Raw genomic sequence first — 20,995 nt, 5'->3', positions numbered from 1 at the left:
GGCGCTGACTATATGTGAAGTTCTGTCAGTTAATAAAGTTGTTGGAGTGAGACACTGAGACCTCTCCTGTCGTTGTTACATACCTCCACAAAAGCACTTATACTGAGGATTGATTTCATTTGGAACTACTCAAACCCAAGTGTGTTTTTAACAAGCTGTAGAAATGTTTGCGGACTTTGAAACAGAGCAGCTAACACAGTGACCTTTATACCTGCTGCTGTCCGCTTTCATCTTCAGACTTATCGTAGTTATCGTCTGCCTCGCTTCAGGAGTGCTGCAGGGAATGACAGGACGTCTGGCTCATGTCTTGCGCGCGAGCTATTTCGGATCTTTTTCTGTCTTTTTCAAAAGCAATAACCTGCTCCAGAAAGCACGAACACGGTGGAAAGTGAGCCGCACTTCAGACAGGAAGCGCGAAAGATAATATATTTTATGCTATATGTTTTGGGAACAGAGAATGTTAGTGTGACTCCATATATTAAACATAAACCCATTTAAAGCTAATTGAATACAAATACAGGGTCAGTATATAAAATAAGATAAGTGGGTAAAGAGACATATCGGGTATTAATGTTAACTGTTATATTTTTCCTGCTAGTAGGTGAGATATTCTATGTCCAGACTATTATAAGACATGAGGCCCCCTAACATATTTTTCTTGGACAGGGCCCACACACTACACACACACATCCTCAGTGGAAGCTCAGCGTGCTTGGAGAGGAAAGGCGGACATTTCGGGGCACGGGGCTACATTATACTATAGTAGCGGCTTTTATGAGACAGACAACATGCCTGGCTCCAGCAGGAAAACCTCATGATGGACAGGCACTTTACCTGAGCCAAGAGCAGGCGGCCTAGGAGGAGGGAAAATGAAATAAAATCAATACTCGAACATAACTTTTAAAATAAACATTTGCACTCTATGGACATTGTTGGCAGTGGGAGCTGGTAACCTGCCCCTATTGGTGGAACTCAACACCAGACCGTGCGTGGAGCACTGGCTCCCATCGAGGTGATGGCTACTGGCAAGATGTGACATGAATAGCAGGCTATGTTATGTTTGTCCTAGGTAGAAAGAAGAGAGAGCGAGACAGAAAAGAAAAAGGAGGAAAAGGTAGACGGGGCTCTAATCCTGCTGTAAAGCTGCTCTTTCTCTTAGCGAGGGTTTTCGCGGCTTGGGGATCAGGCTGAAAGCTGCCTTAGCCCGTGCAGGGGTGACGTCTGGTTAAGCAACAATTCTCTTCCTCTGTTTAAAATGCAGCAGGTTACTTCTCCTAACTCAAGGTGGGATTTGAATTTCTTTCTGTCATGATAATAATGATGTATTTAACAGCAGCGTCACGAATGGAATTTTAGTGGTACACTGAAAAAAAAAGTTCTGTCAATTTACTTGATTTTATTGTGTACATCGGTCCCACATAATATGAATAAGTATGACTGACTTAATTTTCCACTTTCCCTCAAGTAATTAATGCTTGTCAGATCAAAGTATTTTATTTACATCAGATTACTTTAAAAAATCATGTTTGATGTACTAATATTAATCTATTATCATAATATAAATGTATTGCATAATGTCAATATATTTTAATGTTTAACACCAACTTATTTTTATTTGCCAGTGGTACGCAATGATATTATGTAATGTAAACACATTGCAATTATGTTCCTGCAACACAAATTATGGCTTTAAATCCTACTTAATTTTTTCAATTGAAATATTAACTGATTATTATTGACAAAAAAGGCAAAGACTGTGAGTGCTACTGAACAATTCACCTTTATTAAACTGTAACAGCAGTGAAAGCAGCAATTCTGCCATGAACAAGTCCAAAATCGCATCCATATAAACTTGTTAACACATTTTTAAAGATAGCCTGCAGAAATAACTAAAAGAAAAAGTTAGTTTGAGAATATATTTGCAAATATTTCACAAAAAACTGACCTCAGCAGCAAATAAAAGAAAGTGCTTATAGATGATCCCGTCATCTCTTACATATAACATTTGTATTAATTACACAATTGAAAATGTAAACTAAATTAAGACTACCTGAAAAAAAGCAACACGCTTTTATGAATAAACAGATTTACCCAAATATAACTTGTGTGTTATTTGACAACAGTTTCAGCTTCTGTACATGTATTTACCTGTATAAGATTTCAACTAAGTTGAGCCTTAAATGACATTGTTACATAACTAATACCAAACACCTACATGAATTTTAATCTTCATTTTAAACATGTAAGCAGGACATTAAGGTTGACTTAGAACATATTGCTAAAAATCGTCAGTAGAAATTTCTTACAACATGATACCAAAAGGAAAAATTATCCTGCATTGCAGTCACACGAGGGGAAAGCAACAAAAACATAAGCAGTATAACGTTACTGAACACAAAATGAAAAACTGCAAAGAATTGCAGAAGTGCAGTCTTTGACTTTTCAATGAAACAGATGGTTTTTGAAAGCAAGAACTTTAGAGAGTTTAGCTCCATCCAGTTCCATGAAAACCTTCTGGAAAACGTCAAAGTTGCAGCGAAGGTCAGCAGGGTAGGCAAGGTTTAATGCATACATTAGTCCAAATAGCATTATCACAGCAAATGCTACATTATCCAAAGTCTTCGCCACCCTGATGCCTGCAAGGACAACTCTTGTTCATCTGCTGAAGCTTGCTCTTTAAGAAGATAAATTCAAACAGTGGTGTCTTCAACAGTCTCACTGATGGCACGTTCTTCCATGCCCTGTAAAAAAGAAGCCATGTTAGTCATTTCCAAGTAAGTAATATGACACACTGTGGAAAGTCCAAAAAAAAAAAAAAAAAAAGACAAGTACATACCACATACTCCTGGATAAGCATGCCAGGGTCTTCACCCATGTAGATACACACTCCCTTGACACACTCAGCATCAACATCTTCACACTGAAATGAAATGTATGTAATTAGCATCTTCATTCAGCTCTTGTCCTTCATTTAAGTTTTAATAGTGTACTTTACATGAATGTTTTTAAAGTAAAGGCACACAAATTAATAATAGGTTTACTGGCAATTAATAATAAGTTGACAAAGTGAAGGTTAAAAAAACAAGCAGATGTAAAAATACAAAATGAGAGAATTTATCATGGGAAAACATTTGAAATCTTCCACAATTGTAAAATTTCATCCAAAGAGGATCATGTTAAGTGAATGTTGAGGCTTTATCACTTACATTATCCATTTATGCCACAATTCTTTTCAGTATTAGTCCAAGCTCTCCTCTTCTGTTGACCAACTTCACCAGGTTGTCCAAGTGGAGATCCAGCTGAGCCAGGAACTTTGTTTGAGGGGGGATAGTGGCAATTCTCTTAAACTCAGCGTTGATCTGAAAACATGAGCACAGAGAAATGAGCTTCAAAGGTTTAATACCTGGAAGAAGGCCTCAATCACTCATGCTGAAGAAATGGGCTGTCAAATAACAACTGTGCCTTAACCATTTTAGGCTAATACCACAAGAACACCGTGTATGAGGCAAACCTTACCTCATGGAAATCAAATAGAGCAGGCCATCTTGCCATGAAAGCCTCCACCATTGGTGCATCACGAACAACTTCATGTCTTCTGTATGAAAAAGTCTTTTCCATCTTGAGTTTCACCAACTCTTTTACTCTTTTTTATATCCATGTGGTGGGCTTTGACATGTCAATAGCTTTAAGAGTCCCCTTGTCTGCTACTTCTGAAACGGAGGTAAGGTTAAGAAACTCATTCCCAAACAAGGAATCCATAAACTGAAGTCTGAAACTGCCCTGAAGACAACACTGTCTCTTGACTTCAGCGATGAGATCCTCAGTTGATTCAGGCACTCCATTAGAGAGTGAGCCTTCGACAGGTTCCGTCAGCCAAAACAGTCTTTAGGACCATAGGACTCCCCATAGGACTCTGTAGGAAAAAAAGAATTAAATATCAGACATTCAGAAAGAATCATTTCAGTTTAGTTTTCATAAAGCTATCCATACCCAATACTCAAAGTTATAAAGATCAGACATAAAAAAGAAGAATTTATCTAATGAAATACATGCGACTGAACCTATTACACTTATATGAACACCTTTTATTTCTATATGCCTTTTTAAAGTCACAATGTGGACTGATCCAATCTCATAGTCAACCAATGGATAAGTATCAAGGAGTTCACAGAGCGAAGCGAGAGTGAATATTCTTGTGGATACTGGGCGGAGCTCAAAAGCTCTGTCGTGCTCTCTGTACCAGCCACCAAGCTCTCTGACAATGTAGAATATGCTGTGGTACAATGCAGATATGGTTTTTCAGTATTCTGGCAATCCACCTGCTGCCCTTTGGGCCAGTACCATTCCATTTCTATAAGTTATGCCCTTTAATGTCACACACTGTGCAAGGTTGACCTCTAGAATGTCAGGGAATATGTACCTAATGACTTAAGCTATCTCCTCTTTAAGCAAATCCACTAGAAAGGCCGATACAGCTGAGCCCTCTAATTCAGACTTGCCAAGAGATGGGGAGTTTAGATGGTAAGCTATCATCATCTGATGTTTTGACTTCTGTAATCATAAAGGTAAAAATTCCACCATCACAAAAAACATTAATTTTAATTGAAGAAAGGTATTCCAGTCCAGAAGAGCATCAATGGTTTCTTTAAAGTACCAATCTTTCCCTCATTTATACATAATGTTTTGAGAAGCAGCTCACATATGTTCTACACAAACTAGAAAAAAAGAGGGGGGGAAAGGGTCCTAATTTGTTTTGGGCCGATGTTGGAAAATTCACAATACATCACTTAATAAGACATAGTCTGTTGAACAAACTTATCTCCTTGTAGATATCTGCTGTATTATTTGGGCATGACCGATAGAATAGTCAAGTAAGTGACACTTCACCTAAAACAATGACTAAATGGAAAAATGATTTGGCATTTATGGGTACAGGTTCTCAAACCCACGTCTAAGGTGGCAGGATGCTTATTATAACTTGAGTGCATGTCATCAGCAAGAATTAAGGTATGGCACTGTGGCCCTCCCAGCTTCTGAAACTCTGACGGTTAGAGCCAGACTAATTACCCACTGTAGCCATAGCTAGCACGAGTAACACAAACACTATTGCGCTCTCTCAGTGACGTTTTAACTTGCTAAGCCATCAAAAACGTCAGTGCTCTCTGTCACATGCATAAATTCCATATCTGACCGACAACAGCTGCTTTCTCCCGACTATGTGCAATTCGTTAATATTTTTCAGCTTTAGCCACAAAGCTAATACCAACTTTAGCTAGCACTGTAAAAACAACATGTAGATGCATTACAGATTACGTTTCATATAGCATGCACTACAACAATTCTGTGAAAACGTACCCAACTAAAACAAATGTATTTAAATTACTTACCTTCTCACTATGCCTGACTCAGTGCCAAAGGTTGCATGCGGCTGAACAGTCTTCCAGAATCTGGCGGTCAATTGCGCTGTCCTTAAATTATGTTGTTGTCTTATTGGATAAGGTAGGTCTTATTATCCAATCACATTTAGTTGTTGTCTTTGAATATATTGCATCATTTCCGGTTGTGGTCAAACATGATTACAATGGTTTTAGTATTCTAATTTAGTCACTTTAAATCAATGCAAGAAAAATGAGTAGTCTCAGTATTGTTTATAAATAAATGGTACTTTATTTAATCATGTAAATAAGGGAAACATGAGAGGCTTGTGTAGCATTAACTAAATTCATTTGTGCAAATTCAAAAGCCTGCCAATTCCCATTTTTTCAGTGTAGGCCAACATGTCACCAATGGATGGAACAGAGGTTCATTTTCCTAAAAATCACATACTTGCACTTATGTTACACCTGTACTGTAAGTGCTTTTGCAGCATCAAACACAGCTATGGAAATTCACTAAGACAGGAGCATGTCCAGAATTATTTACCTCTCCTTCAAGGTCAATAGACTGATCTGAAGCTCACAATGATAACAATGTGATATAGAGCTATTCAGATTTTCAGCCTCTGTGGTAACTGTGGTAGATCTATCATTTGTCTCATCCTCATTGGTTAACATCTTGGCTATGAAGTGGAAAGAGGAGGGCCTTTTACTGACAAAGGGCGAGTAGACACAAAATATGAGCAGACTGTTTTTTTGCAGGCATTCAGTATATCTAAGATGATCACTAAAACATGCCAGGGAGCATAAACGTTGCAAAATGCAAGTGTCCGACTCATATCTTCAGATTCAAGACACCACCCTATGGAAATTCATGTACTACACAAGTAAATATGTGACATCTGAAATGAGAACGACCGAGACCATTAGTCATGCTGTTCAGTGGTAAGATTTCCAAAATTGTGGAGGAATTTTGATTATTTGAACTAACATTCAATAGCAACATTGAATAGCTGCCATTCTGCATGCATAAGATAAATCATTTGTAGATACCCAGTTCTACATCATCGCTAAACCAGACTGCAAGTTCTCCACGATGCCTTTCTTCAGACCACTTCTGATATCCAAACCTCTCGTCCATTTCACGCCTGCATTTCACCATAAATTCTAGCAAACACACAAGAACCTTCAAAAAATAAACATGTGATTTCATAATTCAGTTCCTATCTTCTGTGCCTGCAGGATTACATGTTGCAAGCAGGTGATCCTGAGCCAGAATACCCTGCAACAAGATCTAAACAAATAATTGATTATGTGTGTTAACTGATTATGTTTCTATCCAAAGTATGATTTATCTTATTATTGTAAGCCATATGTGCTGAATATTGATGACGCATTAGGATGCCATAGGTGGCCACACAGAGGATGCAGAGTCAGAGGCCAGCTCTTAGTCTCTCGTCTTAGAAAAGGTAATGCTCTTTCTACATGCTTATATAATGTATAGCTCATTCTCTGCATGCTTATCAGGGGAGCAGGTTCAGGCAAGGTGGGTCCTAAAGCATGAATCACAGCACTGCATCTCATATGAACCTGTGGAATGCACTGAGCGTTGCAGACTGATGAGCGATGTAAAAGTATCTGAGGGGGATTTTTGCTTAAAACAACAATAGACAGTCTGGGACTAATAGTCCACAGGATAAGCTGGGTGGCCTGGTCTGGCTGCTGGTCCTGCCCTGAGCTGGCCCAGGTGCTGCTGACTTTGGTGGAAAAGACCGCTCACTCTCCTCACAGCTGGCTGGAAGGACACACACACACATGCAAACGCACACACACATGCACACAGCTGGTTCCTGCAGTGGTCCAGCTGCAGCAGCTGCTGCCACACTGAGTGCTTGATGGACGGTCGCCGTGAAACACCTGGAGGTGGATGTAGTCAGGTTATGTTTAAAAATAAATTAATAGACGCGTCTCACATTTCAAATGTGTGAGCTGCTAAATGTGAACTTTGATTGTGTTTGTCACCATAAAAAACACAAGTGATGGTCCATTCGATGTCCAGATGGCAGTATTGTAATTTTTAAGTGATCAATAAAATAAGAGTGGCTTCTATTTTCACTTTGGTTTTGCATTATGGCTTGAATGCTTCCTGGATCTTCTTTCTATTAAACAGTACTGTGCAAAACGCCGTTTAAATAGCCCTCATTTTTCATGCTTCCAAGGAGCCAGAGCTTCTTGAGCAAGAGTTCTCCAGGCTTTGTGAAGGTTATTGAAAGTTTTTATTTGACTTCTAGTTCATTCAGTACAGTTCTTGTACCTAAAAATTGTCAGAAGAATTGAGATTGTTTGATTGGTCAGCCACTTAACATCAATCTATGGATAATTTCAAGCATAAAAAAGCCGTGGAGCAGTGTTGCCTGCACAACTTAGCTAAGAACTACATTTACATTGTATCTTTAGGCCCTTTGCTACCAGCAGCCCATTGCAAAAACATATTTGTTCCCATTGCTCTAAAAATGCCAAACATAACACACACAAAAATATCCACAGTAGATGAACGATCTGAAAGTCATGTCCTTTAGAAATATGTAAAGCTTCAGCAAAGACCTGACAAGCAACTGAGAGATGAATCTGGCTATTCAGCTGATCCATCTACTGTTTACTGAAGCCTCATTAAAAACACTCATTCTTAAAGAAGGGGAAACGGGGAGAAAGAGCTGAGGTATGCCAAATTACACAAGAGCTGGCCTGACAATCAGTGGCAACAAGTCCAGTGATGTGATTAATCCAAATTTGAAGGTTTTGGTTCAAATCATCGTCTAAATTTAAGAGGTCAGGAGAAAGGCACGAAAGCAAGTGTCCCCAGCATCTATACAACACTGTCATGTCATGGTTCGTGGCTGCACTTCAGCCAGCGGTGTTCAGGATCTTATTAATTAATTAAATCAAAACAGATTAAATTATGAAGGCAGAAGCTACCGTCACATTTTGATCCATCACAAGCAATTGGAAGTAGCTTCATTTTTCAGCGTTACAATGATTCCAAACACACTGCCAGTTCCGTAAAAGCATACCTGGATAGAAACAGATGCAATGGAACAATACCAGTCAGGGATTGGCCTCCACAGGGCCCGGACCTCAACATTGTTGAAGAAGTGTGGGATTGTCTTATCAGAGAATGGAAAAGAACGCAGCTGCCATCAAAAGAAGAGCGTTAAATGTTCTTTAAGAACTTTGGAGAGCTATTCCTGCCTATGTGAAGAAATTACAAGAAAGCTTCCCTGAGAGACTTAAGAAAGCATACCAAATTTTGACTTTCAAGGTCTTCAAAATTGCAAAAAGTCCGTTTTTGCCTTGCTAGTTTGAGATTTTTACACAGTACTGTATATTTCCAAGATGTCAGGATTATTAGCAGCTTAAACCTGCAACTATATAAATGTATATTAAATGCTGTATTTGAATGCTGTATGAGTTAAGTGATAAATAACCTCATGGTAGTGAAACTAAAAGGAGGAATGAAAGAATAGGAAAGAAAAACGTTCCGCTCTTCTCCCCTCTGCTCTTCTTCCCTTTTCTGGGAGGCAGTGGGGAGGTAGAGCGTACAGCCCGATCCAGCGGGGAGGTGTGGGAAGCCAGATCGGGCGCTCCTTTCTGCTCTCTCCTATCTTATCTTACTTACTTGTCTTACTTCTCTCTATCACCTTTTCTGTCCCTTTGAAGAAATGAGGCTCCATTAATGTTAGAGGTAAGTATTTCTCAGTTGCTGTGAATAGATAGAATAAACTGTAGAAAACTAAACAGCAGAAAGAGCTTTCTCTCAAAATAATGTTTTGTTTGAGAAGAGAGATGGCACTTCCTAAATAAAGCTAAGCGTGGCTGAATATTAGTTTGGCATCAATTTACTGTTAAAGAACTGAGTAAAAATAAACCAAGGTGGTAAAAAAATGAGCTGGCTCTGTTAAGGGCAAAATGATTAAGTTACAATTGGAAGTAAAAGCCGGGGTGAAAGAAATGTGCACGCTTAGTTCTATGGGGACATCGCGGCATGACTGAGAAGCAGCATGTTTGTTTCTTTAACTTTTGTTACTGGAAGAGAAGGTAGGGTGTGTGTGTATGAGGCCTGAAACTGCTGTGATTCAGCTGCATGGTTGTATAGAGAGGACACTTCATCTGTGGTCAGCCTTCACACTCACATTTAGAGGTCTGCACAAACACCACCGGCACACTTGAAGACACAAGACATAAACAGTGAAACACCAGCAACACATCATCTTCCTGCCTCTTTTGACTTTATATCACTCTCTCTGTTCTCTGCGGCCACACACGTAAACATCCACCTGCTTGACTCAGAGCAGATGCAGTTCACGCTCAGACTGTGCTGACTGCATGGCCTCTGCTCCGTATGCTGCACGTAAGAAGGAAAATACACATAAATCTCTCAAAACGCCATGTTCCACCAAGTCTTTTCTCATTAGCTGCCTTGGAGAATACATGTAAACACACCTGTCACAAAGGATGATCACTACGGGGAAAATGACAGCGAGCATGCAGGTCTTTCTGGAAAACTAGCGCCAGCATTAAAAACTGAGATTTAGCTGAGATTAACATTCAGCAATCCAGTTCTGACATTTCTATTAGACGGCAAAAAGAGCTGCAAAAATCAAGTCATGGACTGTATATGTCTATATGTGTTTAATAAGGGAAAGGGCAGCACTTAAGCAAGGCACTCAACCTGACATTACTGCTCAGTGTCTAGTATTAGCAAAGGGTGGATACTGGACAGATCACAGGTGTGAATGCATGAAACTGTGTGAGTGGGAAGGAGAGTTAAATGAAGCATTTTATTTTTGAGAAGAGAGCAGGAGTCGGTCTGTGCGAAACAAGCTGAGTGACTGACACAGAGGCCTGAAGAGGGTCAAGATGTGTCTGTTTATTTTTAAATATTAATTTGTCCTCCAAGCCTAGAAATATGTCTTACTTGTGACTTTATATCAGTGTAAAAACCTAAAGGCTTTGTGAATAAGTAGTATGTCATGTGCACTGCATGTGTTTGGTTGTGTTTTTAAGGAATAGCTCTTTTTTATTAACCAACTTTTTTATTTTTATCATTATAAATAATCCCTGTTAATATATGGGTTAAATTTTGTAGTTTGATAGAAAGAAACATTCTTTAGACAGATGTTACTGTAAGAACGTTGGTGCTTCAATGGGAATGAGGTGGGCGAACCCAAAGTTCCGGTCCAGTGGTGCAGTGTGGACATGACTTGCTTAGAAATGAGTCATGTAATAACTTTTATTGTGAGCTCCAGCAGATTTGCTTTCTTTGTGTCCAGGCTGTGGTCGACTGAACGATGCTGCTTCTCCACCAAAGTTTACTACACTTTATGATTCAGTCAACTGTATTCCCAGTACATGATAAGATGTTACATGAGGCATCACCCTCAACTGGCCACGACAGACAGCCAACCCTCCCTGAGCCTGCCGGAGGTTTCTGCCTGTTTGAAAAGGGAGTTTTTTCTTCTCACTGTCCCCAAGTGCTTGCTCATACAGGGTTGTCTGATTGTTGAGGTCTTCTCTGTATTATTGTAAGGTCTTTGGTTTACAATATAAACCACTTTGAGGTGACTGTGATTTGTTTATTATAAAAAAAAATAAGGTTTTCAAAACTTTTTGGAAGTTACTCTTCAACCACTATCTTTGCTGTTGCAAAATCCTTCCAGAAATTTCTATTCGGTATCTAACTGGCAGTGACCACGGATACCACAGTCTGCCCTGCATCAATCCAGCATCCATCATTGTAAACTGCTCCATGCCACAGCAGTCTAACCTAACGTATCTGTAGTTTCCAGCATGCACTAAAAATTATTTTTCACCACCAATTATTTGAGTAAAATGCAACTAAAATATATAAAATCAAAAGGTTCATTTATACAATTACATAACCTTTAAGGAAAATGTGCTTGCTATAAACTCAATGTCTACCATCCATCGTCTTTTGCTTATCCGGGGCCAGGTCGCAGGGGCAGCACCCTAAGCAGAGAAGCCCAGACCTCCCTCTCCTCTTGTCTGGGGGAACACCAAGGCATTCCCAGGCCAGCCAGGAGGAATGTTTACTGTCTTACAGTTAAAGGCAGGGTAGACCGTGGATAGGTCGCCAGTCTCACACACAGACAGAGACAACCATTTGTACTCTCTATGGGGAATTTAGAGTTTCCAATAACCTTTGCTCACTAACTGCGTGTCTTTGGACTGTAGGAGGAAGCCCGCATGCAAACTCCACACAGAAAAACCCTGCCTGATGGTGGAATTGAACTCAGGACCTTTTTGCTGTGAGGCAACAGTGTTTAACCAACCCGTTCTCACTCCCAAAGCGTAACATTTTACGCTAGGTGACAAATCGTCACCATATTACGTTTTCGGCTACCCACCACGTTCCTAAATGACGACCTCGGAAAAAGAGGAAATATGAGAACCGTCTGGACTGAACCTACACATGTTCGCTCTTTTTCTTCAAATCGCTTAGAAACACGCTATTTAACATCATTAAAGTCCTGGTTAAGGTCAGGAATAAGGTTATGGTCAGGGCTAGGGATAAGGTTAGGTTTAGGGCTGGAATACAGGGCTGGAACGTCTACTACCGCGGGAGCGTCATTGCACTGGATTCCAGCCATAACCCGCCGCGTACCATAAGAACGCCGAAGGTCTCCTTTCGCGTTCCTCAGGAACGCCGCGGGACGTGACAAAACGTCGACATGTTACGCCTCGGGAGTGAGAACGCTCTGCTGGTACATTATGTTTTTCCTCTTGCAGTTGGAAGGACAAATTGTTGGGACGAATAGGGAGCAGGGCTGACTCACCATGCCAGATTTGGCTCTGTTAATACATCCATTGTCCAGCTGAGTGAATCATAGCAAACTGGATCTAGGTGCTTTTTGACATAGTGGCTGGATTCATCCAAATTTTACTTAATGCTGGCCAATGGAAACATTTCAGTCAATAACCATTTGAAGGAATAAGCTCCTGTACCTGCAAATTCATGAAATTCCACTGATGGAACCAAGATCTGAATGACGTTCTGGGCAGAATCAACCTTTCAGCTATGACATTAAGTATCAGCCACCTAAAGCAGTCTTAAGATCCTTTCACGGGAAATTTAAGTGCTGTTCACACCTGGAGCCATGTGACCCTCACAACTCACAAATATGTTCTGACATGTCCTGGTGACTCACAAATATATTTTGACATATTCTGGCGTTGTCGGGACCACCCCCGCATTGGTAACGCCATTAGAAGTTAAATACCTTGGACTCCCCGTCAGGTTTTAGAACTGAAGAAGCCTTTTGGATGACAGGTGAAACATCTTCAAGGTCTCAAAACAAGTCCAACTGCCTTCAACTTAAACACTTTAGACTACCATGACCTGGATGACTGAAAAGCTACACAGACATACCCCCGAAAGGTCTTTCCCTTACTTAAAGTTAATTAAATTTCAGGAACTGAGGTCCAAGTTTGACAAAGTTGCAACTCCAAACAGGTTTCTCTTGTACTTTGTCTTTCTTATTTGGTATTTGTAGTTTTTTCTGTGTGTCTTTTGAAAAAATCATGTTTAATCATTAATTGTTATTATACTCAGGATAAAAGACATGCCATGGAAAAGAACCAGTCTTCCTCACCTAAGCTCCAACCGGTCGTGGCATATGGGCGCCCCTCCCTGAGCCTGGTTCTGTCTGAGATTTCTTCCTGATAAAAGGAGTTTCTCTTTCCCACTTTCGCCAAGTGCTTTCTCAACTGATTTGCCGGGGTCTTCTCTGTATTATTATATTATAACCTTATATTTTAAAGCATCTTGAGGCAACTGTGATTTCATTACATACATAAGATTCATTTAATTATCCACACAATTTGCACTCACTTGAATGAAGTCGTTCTGTAAGCATCTGCAGTTTGAAACTTGCTGAAGCCCAAGCACAGTCCTACCTCCAGGTGGGCCAATCAGCACGAGAGTTGTGGTAGAGGACGCGTGGCTGGCAGCGTGGCAGGAGAGACCACAGCCACCTCGCAGCTCATGAAGGCCTCCATTCACCTCAATTCACACAATATTCATGCAAGAGAGAGACTTCCCCAGCGAAAACAAGCCCCGTTTAAAGAGAAAACAATCAGCCCTCCCCAACAAATTCCTGCTAATTTGCCAGCGTTAGGAGAGGTAGGAGAGGAGCGATGCGAGTGATGGACGCCTGCCCGTCTACAGCAAAATCTGTGTGCGTGTGTTTGTATCTGTGTGTGTGTATGCCCTGTGGCATGGGTGCCAGCTATTCCATCAGGCTCAGCGTTGACACATCCCCGATGCATCCTGTTCTGGTGTTTCACTCGTCAACCTTCCAACATCCCCTTCCTCTAAACACAGCGCTCTCTCATCTGACTCCACATACCTCTTCGTCAAAAATAAATGTTTTTTCTTCACGGATTTACTTATTTTATATTATTTTTTTAAAAATTGTATGTCACCTTCAGAGTGGATCCAAAAGCCTAAATTGAATAAGTATTTTCATCCTGTTTCATTAATCAAAACCGTCGGTAGCACACGTGAATGACTTATTATTGTGTGTCAACTTAACACGCAATGCAATATGACTCAGAGTATAATTTGACTTTCCATATTTATTTTTCTGCCTTATTAGTAATAGCGCTGCTAGCTCAGTGAGGACTGTGAGGGTGCACTGTGCTGAAAGAACATGTTCCACCCCATGAGGGATGAAACACTGGGGTAAACCGCGTGTGTGGAAAGCGCCCGTGGCAAGTGTGTGCACTAGTAATACGTGTGTTCATTAATTATGTGTGTGTGTGTGTGAGAGAGAGAGAGAGAGAGAGTGTGTGTGTGTTATCCCTGCATATCAAGTCGGTTACAGTAGGCAGATTGTCTGAGAGATTAGCAGGTGGGTCTCGTCTTTAACACTTTGGACACCCGTGTTTGTTTGTGTGTGAGGTTCAGGTGTTATGTGATTTGGAGAAATGGAGGACTGGTATATGTGTGTGTGTGTGTAGGTATGTGTGTCTTACTTAGGTCTGTTGCTGAAATTGGTGGTTAGAAATATTTCAGTGCAGCAGCTTTACTTGCTCAAATAATTCACCTCATTTAACTGATTAAATTAACATATTTTTTGTGGAAATATACCCTACTGCCTGTGAAGCTTGTATTCATTTTGGTGGCAGTAATTGCTTGTAAGAATTTCATTTTTTTATTCAGAAGGAAATCTGCTCTAATATCATCCATTCATCAATTGTCCCCCAGCCTCCTACTTCAGCTCCTCCAGGGAAACACTGAGGTGTTCCCAGGCCAGCTAAGAGATATAATCTCTCCACCATGTGCTGTTTGTACTTCTGGGCTTCCTCCGGTAGGACATGTCGCTTGTATCCGCAACCTCAGCCTTTCAGTCACTACCCTATTAGGTGAGGGTAGGGACGTAGATCGACTGGTGAATCGACTTTCATGCTCAGCTCTATCTTCACCCCGATGCGCCAATTCTGCATCCGCATCATTGCAGACGTGACTCCAGTCCATCTGTCAGTCTCTCGCTCCCCTCTCACTGTGCTCATTATCAAGACCCTAAGATACTTAAACTCCTCCACTTGGGGCACCAACTCGTCCCTGACCTGGAGTGGACACTCAACTCTTTTCTGGCTCAGAACCATGGCCTCAGACTTGGAGCTGCTAATTTCCCACTGCTTCACACTCAGCTGCAAAGTACTCCAGTGTGAGCTGGAAGCCATCAAATGATGAAGCCATTATCCGCAAAAAGAACCAGTTTGGATTTACTACGTTTGAAATATTGAGTAATCACACAAAAATCAACAGGTTAAGGAAAGTCATTTGTCGCTGTGAGGAGTGCTGAGTTAGGTTCAAATTTGCTTAGATTTGTGAAGCTAAACACAAAGTTTAAAACATTCACAGCTGTTTTTGTGTTTAAAAGAAAAAGGCAAAGACAGCCTCCACGCAGCACCACAGTGGGATTTAAAGTAAAAAATCAACATATGACTGAAGTGTAAAATTTTTGAATTCAGAGGCTTCAGAACAAAACTTTTTTTTGAATTTTCGAGAGATGTTAGGCATTTACTGATCAGTCTTTATTACAGCCACCTTCAGCTGTTGTTTGTTTGCGGGATTCTCTGACTTCAGTTTTGTCTTCAGTAACTGGAAAGTTTGATCTATTGGTTTGAGATCAGATGACTAAATTGTCCATTGAAGATTATCCCATATCTTTGACTTGAGAAACGCTTATTATTTTAGGTCATTATCAGTTTACACTGTGAAGTGCTGTCTGCTCTGTTTTACAGATTTGGAGCAGAAAGTACAGCTCTGTATGCTTAGTATTCATCCTGCCACTTCTGCAATCACATCATCGGTTCTGCAGGTAGCCCGTGCCATAACATTGCCTGCACCATGTTTTGACAGGTAATGCGATATCCTTCAGATCATGACCTTTTTCCCTACTTCTCTTTTAAGAATTTATTTTAGGGATTTTGCCTTTATTAGAAAGGATAGTGGAGAGAGTTGACAGAAAAGTGGCAACAGAGTCTGGATGAATGGAAAGCGTGAAATATTCTGAGAAAGACTCAAAGAGATGTCTGCAAGCAGCTACCACTTTGTAACTCAAGATAAGGCAGGGAATCAGTGACGCATCCAGTCTTAACTCAGTCTAACATGTAAGGGAGCAGAAGTAGCACTCGCACGATCTACGATTCACACCGATTGCCAATCATGTTTGAGGACATGCAGTTAATGAATGAAAAAGTAAACACTATGATTACAGCTGCACCTTTGTCAAGCAACCATTGAGCAGGAAGGATGGAAGAGCCGACCAGCTGGGGTTTGCTTTTATTCTAGCGCTACTTCTTCTTCCTCACACAGAGTTTCTGCAGTTTCTCCAGCAGATCATAACGCAGGTTGGGTTATAGATATCAGTGCAACACCGATAGCTCTGATGTCCATGTGCCATAACAGCTGCAGCTTGCTATTGCGAAGCAGTAGACTTATATAATATGTATTATAGCAGTATTACATGTATTGCACATTTGTTGAATGGTCTTTTAGAGAATATACACACTGGTGTAATCAGAGGTTAGATGCTTAAAACTCAGCGTGGGTTTTAGCCAGCCCTCTGCCCTCGACAGGCCACGCTCTCTTCCCCTTGCTGTCCTCTCCTTCCTCCTGCAGTCAGCTGGCATGTAAAAGAAGGGCTCTTTGACTCATGTGGAAGGAGGGAAATGATGAGGGTTGGGGGTCTCAGTGCTCTTGGAGTCTGATAGTCTGGCTGGTTAGCACAGCTTTTCCTCCAGGGCTTTAGGCAGTCAGAGAGTCGTGCAAAGAGATTTCTGACAGCACATCTCCACCATGTGGACTACGACAGAGCGGCTACGAAACCTGGCCAGAGAATCATTGCAGATGACCTGAGTATGGCTGAGACCAAGGTTTCCAACAAAGTAACAAAGTAATACCAGTAAAAAGCATCTGTCCTTTGACTCCATGTATTGTATCTGGTTGTGTTAGGCAGGTTTAGAGATTGCAAAATCATTTAAATCAAATCCATGAGGAGACCAGTTTTATGACATTAACCTTGCATTCATAATCTATTCCTATAATGCTTTGATTTTACTGGTATACTCATTTCCAGGCTCATATTTTTATTCTTGATTTCTACTAGAGTAACTTGGCATTACAGTTCTAAGTAATCATTACTTCTATGCTGCTTAGTTCATCCTCTGTGTTAAGACTCAGTCATGCTGGCCTAGAAAACGCTCGGCAACCGTTGATTGTGAGGGGAAAATGTGTTTCGCCCAGGAGATTCAGTAGGTTGCTGGCAGTCACTGCGTCATACCCAGTCACAGAGGTCCTTTTGCAACTGATGTTACCCAGAGACAAACAAACAGTTTTAGCTACTTCCTCATCCCTGTAAGCCAGCTTTTCTAACTTGCACCACTTTGTAAACAGGAGGATTTAACAGCAGGTGGGTGGAGTTTCTGTACTCATTTCCCTCACTGTGAGCCTGAGACGATCATATTAAGGACATCGACTCTCAGATACGACCTCATACAGAGCCAAGTAGAGGATAAGCTGTCAGGACAGTCTGAAGCCTGAGCTGAGCTGTTAACTTGAAACTTGTCAAAATTTAATATGAACATCAACTATTGTATATAGTAAACCAATATATGTATGATAAACAAGAAGGAAAAATATAATAAGTCCCTTTAATTAACCAAATAAGCCAAAAACAGACCATACCTTGATTTTTTTATTAAAACAAATTTATGTTGAATTTAAAAAAATGTTCTGAACCGCAAATATTAATATTGTGATACATTATTTTCCATTAAACAAGTACCACAAGCCTGTCTGCCTTGAAGACCTGTCGACATTAAGCAACTTATGTTTTCACATTTGTACAACGTAACATAGCTTGTTTACCTGAACAATGCATTTATACTGTACTTAAACTACTGATACTACTACACTACATGACCAACAAAAGTGTGAAAAACATTTGCAATTGCAACAATTGCAAACCCTCAATTTTTTGTCACATAATTATATCTGTTTGTTCCACTCCAAAACAGAGAAACTGCTACAGTAGCTTTTAGTACATACAAATAAAGCCAATGTACGATGTACACGGAACATAGATTCTTGCTATATAAATTCAAGCCAACACACTTACTTAGGATTCATTCAGTACATGCTTTAGCCATGCACAGCAGCCTCTCATGCCCCCCGCTAGTTGTAGACCCCCATGCTGACACCTAATCCTTTGCCTCGCTAACATAACATTTTCACAAGGGTTGCAAACTGCACACACAACGACACAAGAATGACACAGATAATTAGTGTTCATTGGTGGAGGCCTGCTGCTCCTTCTTGCTGTGTATTTTCATAAGAGTTGAATCTAATCCTGAGATAATGTGTATCTGTAGTAGCAACTACTGTTTAAATATACATATATATATATATATATATATATATATATATATATATATATATATGTAACTGTAACTTCGGTCGTTGCTGTGCTTTTTGGAAGTCGAATTTCCCAGAGGAACCCACCCGAGGGATTAATAAAGTTCTATATTATCTTATATATATATATATATATATATATATATATATATATATATATATATATATATATATATATATATATATATGTAACTGTAACTTCGGTCGTTGCTGTGCTTTTTGGAAGTCGAATTTCCCAGAGGAACCCACCCGAGGGATTAATAAAGTTCTATCTTATCTTATCTTATCTTATATATATATATATATATATATATGCACTTAATTTTTCATTTCTGGCTTTGGTTATCTTCTATATCTTGTACAATACAAGATGAGCACATAAATATTACAGCAAAAATAAGAAGGATAATTGCAAGATCAAAACATTTATGATTATTATTTTTATTTTACTTCCCAATTTGGCCTTGTAGCTTTTAAGAACAAAACCTTTCAAACAAATATCATATAGCCACCTCAGACATCTATCGTCTGTCAGCCCAGCAGTAAAACTAATGACAAAATTGGAACAATCTGCTTTTTGAATAGCCACTTTTATTCCTCAAATGTAGCGATCTGCGGCCTAATTTGTCCTGTGGGACGCTGCACGCTCCCCATAAAGCCACATTAGGGCTCCAGTAGCAGAGGTAATGAACATGATTCAGTCAAGGTGCCCGGCAGCAGCTCTGCCGCGCCAGGACACGAGGCAGCGGCAGCAGATAATGAAGGCGAGTGCGCACACTCGCACACACACACACGCAGGCATACACATTTTACAACTTGTAACATCACGGTCAGTGTAACTAATCACTTTATAACAGTTGTTTTCTACTTGTTTTAGTGTGCTTGAATGGAAACGGTGATTGTCATTACATTAATTGATTATGACACCGTTTACTACTTTTCTGTCCTTTGAAACCCAAGATGGATTTTAATAATGTTAAAAGCTTTAATCAGCTCTTCAGTGAGTAAAAGCAACAGAACTGGCAACAGGACTTTAAAGCTGCACAATAATGCATCTGTTCCATTTGCCTAAATTCAGTCCTACAGCTACCTTCTAGTAAAAAAGGTATGAGTTTGATTTCTAACCAAAACTTTTTCCGGTCTTGAATATTGGACTTTTTTCATATTTCTGTTCACTGTTCAGTGTGTCCAAAGTAGAATCATTCATTACCAGAAGCACATAGAAACAGCTCATGAAGACATTTCTACACCACTTGACGTCAAAATGTTGACCTTAATTAGGACAACAAACTGCTTGCAACTAGGAAATTATAATGGTGATTGCATTAAAAAATTTGCATTCATTAACCAACTGCAAGTAGTTAAGGCAAAAAGCTTGTTGCACAGATGTTGAGTACGTGAGACCCTCGTTTGATGGCAATCTGTTGCCAAACATTCACTGTCCAACGGACTGCAATCAGTCAGACAAAATGTCTAACAGACTGATTCATTTCATGTCACATTGCCGCTGACTAAAAAAAATGAATCTGACACACACACACACACACACACACACACACACACACACACACACACACACACACACATTTAAGTGTGTTCATAGACATGCTGCTACATGAGCAGAGCAAAGACCTTTCACTTAAGATTACCCCTCATCTTTCATTGCCTACAGCTTCAACATCCCTCTGCATCCCGAACAGTCCAATAATACTGTCACTGTCGACACACACACACACACACACACACACACACACACACACACACACACACACACACACACACACAATCAATTACATGTTCTTGACAGACACGGTTTTATATGGTCTCGATTATGAACAGGTTTTTGCATGCACATGCTCTCCCACCATCTGTGCACACACTGAGGGTTCATCCATCCACACCCCGGCGTGTGCCAGGGAGTTGTGTTGCAGATTTATATGACAAGGTGGCAGACAGACAGTGGCAGGGCTGCGATCCTGCCCTTCTCACTGCCGATGTTGACAGTGTTATTGCTCTACCGCTGCACGTGTGTGTGTTTGTATGTGTGTGCATGTGCGCTTTTGGCCACATTTAAGTGCAAGAACATAAAGAGAATGAATGAGCTTGTTTACAATTCACTTTTTTCCCCCTCACTGTATAAACTGTTGAATTAGTCTGAAAGCACTCATTTCATTTCGGATTAGCATGGGATGTTAATAGTAAGCACAGACAAGAGGCAGGATAAGAGATAAAAGCAGTATTTTGAAGCTTCATTGGATGGGGGGTGGGGCGCTAATTTATCAGCTAACAATATCTGGCTTGATTGACAAAATGCATTCAAAGCGTGCAGGTGCAGTGCACACACACACATATATGGGCTAATAAGTGCTAAGGAACTGATTAATAAAACACTAGGATTTCACCAAAACTGAAGCACAAACTTCCTGGATGGACTGTACCACACGACAAGCCACAATATTAGCTCAGCCAAAAGTGCTCAAGAAAGCACCAGCAGCATGAATTCAATAAAGACATCCAGTTTAATGACTCGAGTAGTGGAAGACACCCAGCAGACGTGTCAATCAAAATATCCAGACCCACTCACTCAATTGCTATGTCATGGAAGTTATGCACAGAG

General features: G+C 40.3%; 1 pseudogene; it reads right to left on the bottom strand.

The window, feature by feature from the left end:
• Positions 1-2,442: 2,442 nt before the first annotated feature.
• Positions 2,443-3,674, bottom strand: LOC146663114 (uncharacterized; annotated as a pseudogene).
• Positions 3,675-20,995: the final 17,321 nt, after the last annotated feature.

The sequence above is a fragment of the Rhamphochromis longiceps genome, linkage group LG8 (genome assembly GCF_057381845.1).
Source record: "Rhamphochromis longiceps isolate RC_006_pf linkage group LG8, R_longiceps_female_GT1.1, whole genome shotgun sequence".
NCBI classification, from domain to species: Eukaryota; Metazoa; Chordata; class Actinopteri; order Cichliformes; family Cichlidae; genus Rhamphochromis; species Rhamphochromis longiceps.
Note: the sequence above shows the minus strand (reverse complement) of the source record. Positions and strands in the feature narration are given on the sequence as shown.